Source organism: Peromyscus maniculatus, chromosome 6 (assembly GCF_049852395.1).
Source record: "Peromyscus maniculatus bairdii isolate BWxNUB_F1_BW_parent chromosome 6, HU_Pman_BW_mat_3.1, whole genome shotgun sequence".
Lineage (NCBI taxonomy): Eukaryota > Metazoa > Chordata > Mammalia > Rodentia > Cricetidae > Peromyscus > Peromyscus maniculatus.
Genome location: NC_134857.1, coordinates 91,647,677 through 91,656,091, shown reverse-complemented (window position 1 = coordinate 91,656,091; position 8,415 = coordinate 91,647,677).

Sequence of the window (8,415 nt, the reverse complement as noted above, 5' to 3'; positions counted from 1 at the left end):
ATATCCAGATGGGGAATTGACTAAGTGAATATTTACTGTTCTGATAATGAAGCCTTCACAACAATGGAGTTGACCAAATAAGTAAATTAACTGGGAGTATTACATGAATATACAATAAAACAGTATGTCATAGAGAAATGGAAAGAACATGTTATATTAACAATACATAATAACTAATCATTACCAATAAAAATATAATTAGAAGTTATGACTTTACTATTAAATATTACAAATAGAGTTAGTACTTCAGATATCATTTTGCTACAATTATGCTAAATATTAAGTCATAATTGTTATGGGCATGTTCTCTAGGACTAGGCTATTCTCTTACTTGAGTCTGGGACCTTGAGTGAAAGATACAAATTCTTCAAGCTGTGTTCTGTTTTATTTTAGCAACACAGACATCTTGTAAAATACTGTGAAATAACAGAACTAAAAATTAGGATATATGCTCTTAAATATTTAATACATGGTTAGTGTGAGAACCCACAAGTGACTCAGTTTCCCAGTTTGAATCTGGTCTATTCTGAGGCAACAGAGTTCAATCTTGCTTGATCCAGGGCTGTGAGAAAGTCCTGATTAGCCCACGAGAAGGAACATACTATCTAGCTATACACAGCCTGCTAACACCAGCCAGAGGTACACTGAGATAGAAAATGAAACTGCCTGCTCTTTGACCCAAGGACAGGATAGATAGTGGTTGAATGCCTGTGCTGTGCATTGTTTAATTTCTGTCCTTCAAGTGTGTATATATGATAGCTGTGAAATAAACTCAGGCACTGTCTGGCATTGACTGGCAGTCCTCTGGACTCTGTTCTGTCTTTTTCATTGTCTCTACAATCTGCATGCCTCCACCTAGCTAGCTACCCAGTTGACTTGTTGGCAGGTTCTGACAGGTTAGCATTATTGTTGATGAAAGTGTGAATGAGAGTGGTCACAATGATATGAATAGCTACTATATGGTTTCTTCCATGACACCCACAAGTGGAATTTTGCTAATGCTTTGGGGAAGTATTATAGTTTCCCTGAGTGACAGAAATGGGGTCAACTCCTACTTAAAGTAGAAAATAACTTATCCTGAAAATAAAAGTTTAAAACGTTCTTTGTTTGCCTGTTTGCAGAGAACACAGTGACTTTTAGAGATAAGACAAATACAGCTAATATGGAAGAAAATACTCTTCAGTTTCCAAAGACAGAATTCAAGAATCACACACCAAAGCTATCATCTTAACTCTGGTACTCAAGTGTTGCTTTGAATTCCCAAGTAGAAGATAAATGCTAATTAATATCACAATCCACTTTTAATTTCCAAAGCAGAACTGTTCAGTGGAATTATAATGAGAGTTTATTTGTGTAATTCTAAAGTTAATAGAAGCCATACTACAGAAAAGGAAAATGAGCTAGGCGTGATGGTGTACAAATATAATTTTACCTCTTCAAGAGACTAAGAGACTGAGAAAGGAAAACTTGCCCCACTTTAAGATTTTGTTGACCACAAACTCAACATAAGGAATTTCTGTCCTTCCCCCAAAAATGTAAATGAAAACAGTGAAATGATTAACATTGTTTTATCCGACACAGATGATCAAAATAGTTCAACATGCTATAAATATTTTAAATCATTGATTTTTCTATATTATTTTTTGGGGGATATATCAAACCTCCAATGTCAATTTGGATATAAAAAAATCTTACCTGGGATAAAATTAAAATTTTCTGAGGCAGGTGGTGGGGCTGGGGGCAAAAAAAAAATTTCCCAATAACTATATAGCAGTTAAAAGAATGCATCTTTTTGATTTGTGTAACCAGTCCATGATACCCACAAGAAGATTTTCTCCAAAGAATGAATGTATTACATGCACATTTTATTATATTTAGAAGTATTTTATTTTATTTTTGAGATTATAATTACATTTCTCTATTTCCTTTTGTCCCTCTAAATACTCCAATATACCTTTCCCTGTTCTCTTTCAAATTCATGGCCTCTTTTTTTCCTGATTGTTATTGCATGTATATCTGTTTATTAATATATATACCAATTTGTGTGTGTTCTTCCCTGGGTAAAATGACTTCTCCTGCTCCTAGCTTTCCTTAGTTGCCTATAGATATTTGTGTAGGATTGAGCCTCCTTTCCTTTTCTTAATAAACTTTGGCATGCCCATTTTTGTTGTCCTTGGGATACCACATTTGAGCAGTGATTGAGGTGAGATTTTATCGGTATAACTTCTGATATTACCTGGAGGCACATGTCAGAAAACTCTCATATATCCTTGCTTATACAATCATACTGCCTCTCTTCTACAAAGTTCCTTGAGCATTAGGTATGGTTTTGCCTTGGAAATGTATCCATTAGAACTAGGCTCTACCACTCTGCATTTTGATTGGTTATGGTTTTCTGTAGTAGTATCCATCAGTTTCAAAGAGTCGTTTCCTTGATGAGGCATGAAAACTACACTTATCTGAGGATATAAAGACAATTTTTTTATAGATTGTTGTTACGGATTATTCTGATTTGGTAAATTACTGGTTGTAGATTCTCTTTCAATAATCCTTATTTCAGTAGCACTGAGGAGTTAAGTGCTTCTAGGCATGGCTTCCCCCTTGTTGAGGAGGTCTTAAATCCATTTAGGGAGCTGTTGGCTATTTCCAAGGTCTACTAAACATTTATGGTTATTGTGCTATAATGGTTGTTAATAGTTCATATGTGCCATAGTTTGATAGGACTTTTGGTGCAAAGCTTGCATAGTGCCTTCTAATATCATAAAAGCTAGTTCTCAGAGAAAGAGTATTTAGGTCAGTTCCAGCTCACATGCCTCTCGGCACTGTTTCTTAAGTGCATGGTGTCTTCAGCAACAGGGACTTACCTCCCACCTATAAAGGGTAATGAAGGATAACAGTAATAATCTGTATGTTTTGAGTGTCTCCTAAAGAGCCCTGGACAACAACTTAAAAGATGATTTCTGATGTTTAGTATTGGGGTTTTGTTAGATACTCTGGCTCTTGGAGAGAGTACCAATAGCCTAGATGAGAAAAGTTCAGTATATATATATATATATATATATATATATATATATATATGTGTGTGTGTGTGTGTGTGTGTGTGTGTGTGTGTGTGTGTATGTGTGTGTGTGTGTGTGTTCTATGTATCACAGTTTTTTGGGGGGTGGTAAATAATTAATCATATGATTCATTGTTCCTTTTACAGACATACTATTTATTATAGTAACTTCATCTGCCCTCTTGTATTTACCCTCTCCTTCCTAAAGGATCAACTGTTTTCCCATTTCCTATATCAGATCGTTTATATCCTGATATTCCCCCTTGCCCACCTCCCATCTTTTTGTGTAAAATCAATTCAAGATTTATGGTCAATACATTCTGAGTTCTTTGAAACCCATGTTATTACTCCAGAAAATATTTTGAAACCAAAGAAATTTTAGCACACTTCTCACACCAACTTTCTCTTCAAAATATTTCCTATGGAAATAACAAACATTTATTTTTAAAAGCTAATTTAAAACTAATTTACCATCCAATGACCCTAAAATGGCATAAATATACATGTTTGTATTTCTATATTTACAAATATAACTACAAATATTTAGTTTCAATCAGTGGAAAAGGTTGGAACATATGCCCTTGACAGAGTGACGTATGTCATCTGATGATATTTATTTAATTCTTACATGAACACATAAAGAAAAGTATAAATGTTCACTCACAATAAATCCCTTTATAAAATGGACCTATGAAGATGTTAAGGTGATTTCTCAAGTTCATGAAGATAGTAATGACATAGTTTTTTTATTTTATTTTATTTTTTAAATTTTACAATACTATTCAGTTCTACATAATAGCCACAGATTCCCTTGTTTTCTCCCTTCCTGCCCCCTCCCCTTCCCCCCAGCCCACCCCCCATTTCCACCTCCTCCAGATCAAGGTCTCCCCTGAGGACTGGGATCGACCTGATAGACTCAGTCCAGGCAGGTCCAGTCCCCTCCTCCCGGAAAATGAGGTTAGATAGACACTGGTGGTTTGACCACAAATAGAGCTTTAATTTCTTCAAAACTTTAGGTGCTCTGCTACTACATATCTCTACTAAGTTAGCAAAATTTTCTTTAAGCCATGTATATTGACCTCAGATGTCATATGCCCTTATTCTTCATGTGACTAATGCCTTTTTTTTAAAGCTTTGAAACCAAATAAAATTTACTGCTTCAATTTCCCTCTGGGACTCCTAACAGATTTCTTCTGTTCTGAACCAGTGGAGAATAACAACTCGCAGTATAATCCCTCTGCGTCAGAAAATATCCTCACTTACTCATTCTCCTGTCTGCTGTAGATACCCTGTATCCAGTCTCTCACTGCATCTCCAGACATTTAACAGTCAACAGAGCAACAGTCAATGAACTCCACTCATCAGGTCTTGCACACACTTCCTTATTCAGCCAGGACTCCTGGAGGTAATGAAGTGTTTCTATTGTACCTTAGCAGTGAATTACTATTTATTTCAGAAAAATGAAACAGACAGTTCTGCCAAAACATCAGCCTGTCTTGAGACCTTGCCTGGCTCATGCCAATATTGTTATCTTGCACCCTTTTCTTTTTAATTTCTGATGATTCCCAATTTTGGAAATTAGTGGTATCTCTAAATGCTGCATTAGATTAACAGAGCTTTTCCTATCATGTTAGCAAAGTTTTTTCTTAGCACCCTGTATATGTCAGACTTTTCAAATTAATTAGATTTTGTTTAATTTTTTATACAATATATTTTGATCATATTAGCCACCAATTTTCTATTTAAATTTGGTTTAATAAAATAGTAATGTCCTTAGTAGGTAAAGAACTGAACAACTGCTATTGTTGCATTCAGACAAAGCTGACACAGAAATACCTTGAGCAAAAAGTCCGTGGTGGTTTGAAAGCGAATGTCCCCCATAGGCTCTGCCATTTGAATATTTGGTCCACCATTGGTAAAATTTCCTGGGGAGGTCTGGGAGAGGTTGCCTTGTTGGAGGAAGTGCATCGGTGAGAGCAAGGTTTGAGATTTCAAAGTCTTGTTTATTTCTTCCTGCTTTTTGTTTATAGTCTGAGATGTGAGCCCCCTACTATAAAGGCCCAGCACCTGATGCCATGTTTTATGGCCCTGATAGACTTTGCTAGAATCATAAAACCAAATAAACACTTTCTTATGCAAGTTGTTTTGGTGACTTTCATTTTAATCACAACAACAGAATGCAAAACAGTGCAGTCTTCTTATTTTAACATAAGACTGTTGTTAAGTCAGTATCTACCACCAATCTTAAAAAATAGGTAAAGAAATAATTTTATATGTGCCAATCTATGTACATTAGAATAAACCATTGGTTTGAATAATTTTCAGTAAGAATACTATTCCATTCTTTAGAATTTCTCCTACTATTTTTCAGTTTACTTAAAAAAAGATTTAAATACAACAAAATTTGCTTTTTCTGAAATTAGGATATCCTTGATATATGCTACATTGGACATATATTACTATAAATAATATGCATACTGATTATTTAGAATACAGCAATTAAAATAATGATGAATGGGAGTTGCTACCATGAAACTGGTGAGTGAATATAAAGTGTACTCATGATTGTTTAAGGGGCTGAGAATAAAAAAAGTAAGTGCTCAGCTACAGATGGATTATCTGTATCAACCTTACTTCCCCCAACAGCTCAGATAACATCTTAGAAGAGAGAGTAGAAATAATGTGAGAGACAGAAGATGAGAAGGAATGCTCTGAAACGATGTCTTCTAGACATGATAAGGCTGTTGTACACATGAACCCACAGCATCTGCAGTTACTTATAGAAGCCCTACACAAGACCAAAACAGTTAAGAATTCCAGTATGCCTAGCCAACCACACACAGCTGTAGGTCTTAGACCTATGAAGAAAACCTACTATTATTATTTCTCTAAACCAATATATTTTAAAACTATATTCTAAAGAAGTATCCTTATTCTTACAAACAAGTACAGCTTTCATTCAGCATTAAAGGAACTTCCTTTTGAAACAGAAACTAAAACAGAGATTCACAATTGGTCAAAATGAAAATAAATAGTCATAGGGTGTCCAGGCCCAAGACCTAGAAATTTATAGAAGTGAGTAGTACAATTATAAGAGTGAGATAATCAGGACATCTACTGCTCGATAATGTATCCTAGACATAAAATACAAACTATATCCATGAAATCTCAGCAATGTGGTAGCCCAAAAAAGACCTGCCTAATGAAAATCTCAGATGACAGATAATAGGAGGAATTTTATAAGACATCACCCCTCAATGTGGAATGGCAGGCAATCAGTGACTGTTGAGAGAGGGAGAATAAGAGCATGGTCCAGAAGAAAACTAATCTTAAATTCTATTTTTACAGAAGTCAGAATTAGTATAATAGTATACTGAATTAGTAGACTGAATTTTGTCTAGAGGATTATTTATGCTAGATACTTAGGATTTACTGCAAAAGATTGATTCCATAAAACATGAAATTAGAACCTAAAAGGGCAGATTTTTATCATTCTAAGGACATTAAATCTCTACCTATGCTGAAACATACTTGAATGTGGTTGTCATCTTTCTAATCATTTTAAGTTAGGCTTCTTCTTCCTGAAGTGATTGAGATGCCCATTTTTAAGGAACTACTAATGCTCCTCAGGAGGATCATAGCCTATAGATCTGTAACTAGGGTTGAGTCCCAGGTGGCCTTGCAGAATTGATTGCAGTGAACAATTGGTACTGTGATACACACCAAAATCAAATCATTTCTCTGTTTATATAGATAGATTTACTGGGAACAATAAGTGGTTATGGGTCTTCTTCGGTGTGTTGAGCTTAGTTGGAAAGAATATAATGCTTAGTAGAACTAAGTTAATCAATATGAAATTCTCAGTTGAATCCACCAGCTCAAATATTTAGAGGCTTTAAAGTTTGCTGCTGATTGAGTACAGACACAGATAAAACTACACATGGGTAACTGAAAATGACAGAACTTTCTGACTATTCTATATAGGGAGTTATCCAAAGCTCAATAGAGATTTGAAAACCAGACTGGGTCATTGCTTTTAACTGATTTCTTCTGTCCCTTTCATATTTCCCTTTGAATAGTATAGTCAAAGTACTCATTTACAAAGACCATGATAAAATTCATGAAGGGAAATTTGCAGATCTCTTTCACTGTGATGATATTTGTAATCTAAGAAATAAAGCTTACCTGAAGATCAGAGGACAGACCCAGCCACAGAGTTAAACACAGAGGTCAGGCAGTGGTGGCACATACCTTTAATCCTACCACTTGGGAGGCAGAGATCTGTCTGGATCTCTGTGAGTTCAAGGCTATACTGAACTACACAAGATTGTTCCAGTCAATGAGAGAAACAGAGTCAGGCAATGGTGGTACACACTTTTAACCCTATTACCTGGGAAGTACACATGGAATTAATACCAGAACTAGGAAAATTGAGATAGGAAGTGAAATGGCTGGGCAGAGAATGGCATATAAGTTGTGAGGAGACAAGAACTAAAGGCCTTTTGGCTAAGGACTCAGAGATATTCAATCTGAAGATTCATGGAGGAGCTGGCAAGGTGAGAAGTGGCTTTGGCTTGTTCATTTGTCTCTCTGATCTTCCAGCATTTACTCCAATATCTGGTTCCAGGTTTTTAATATAAGATCATTTAGGATTTGTACAATATGTCATAGCTCTTGAAAATCAGTCTTGTATCTGTTCTCTGTAGCCTAGAAATGAAAAGAAAACTACTGTTATCATATTGTGGTCATGTAATACAACAGAGAAGAAGAGATTCCACGGTCATGATAGCCAAGTACAAGCTCCAAATTATCAGACAAATGAGGTCTGCTATTTTAATGAGGAAGAGAACTAAAGGACAGATTTGATTACATTGATCTATAGACATTGAATAGTGGACAATTTTACTTCTACAGCATATTAAACATATTCCTGGTTTATAAAAATTGAAAAATCTTTAGGTTTTATGAGCAGAAGTCTTAATCAATCAATAAGAGAGATTTTCGTTTTCTCTGGTGTTTCCCTGATTATGTCATTTCATATACCAATAAACTTTTTAAGATAAATCTTTCTCTCTCTCTCTCTCTCTCTCTCTCTCTCTCTCTCTCTCTCTCTCTCTCTCTCTCTCTCTCTTTCCCATCCTGGCCACAATTTCCCTTCCCTCCTCTCCTCCCAGTCCTTCCCCCACGTCCCTTCTGTTCCACCCCCCCAATCCAGTCCTCCTATGTTTCTGTTTAGGAAAGGGCAGATTTCCCATTGGTATCAACAAAACATGGCATAACAAATTGCAGTAAGACTAAGCACCTCCCCTGGCAAGTATCCTGCAAAAGTGAGTCCAATAAACTTAATAAATGAAAGC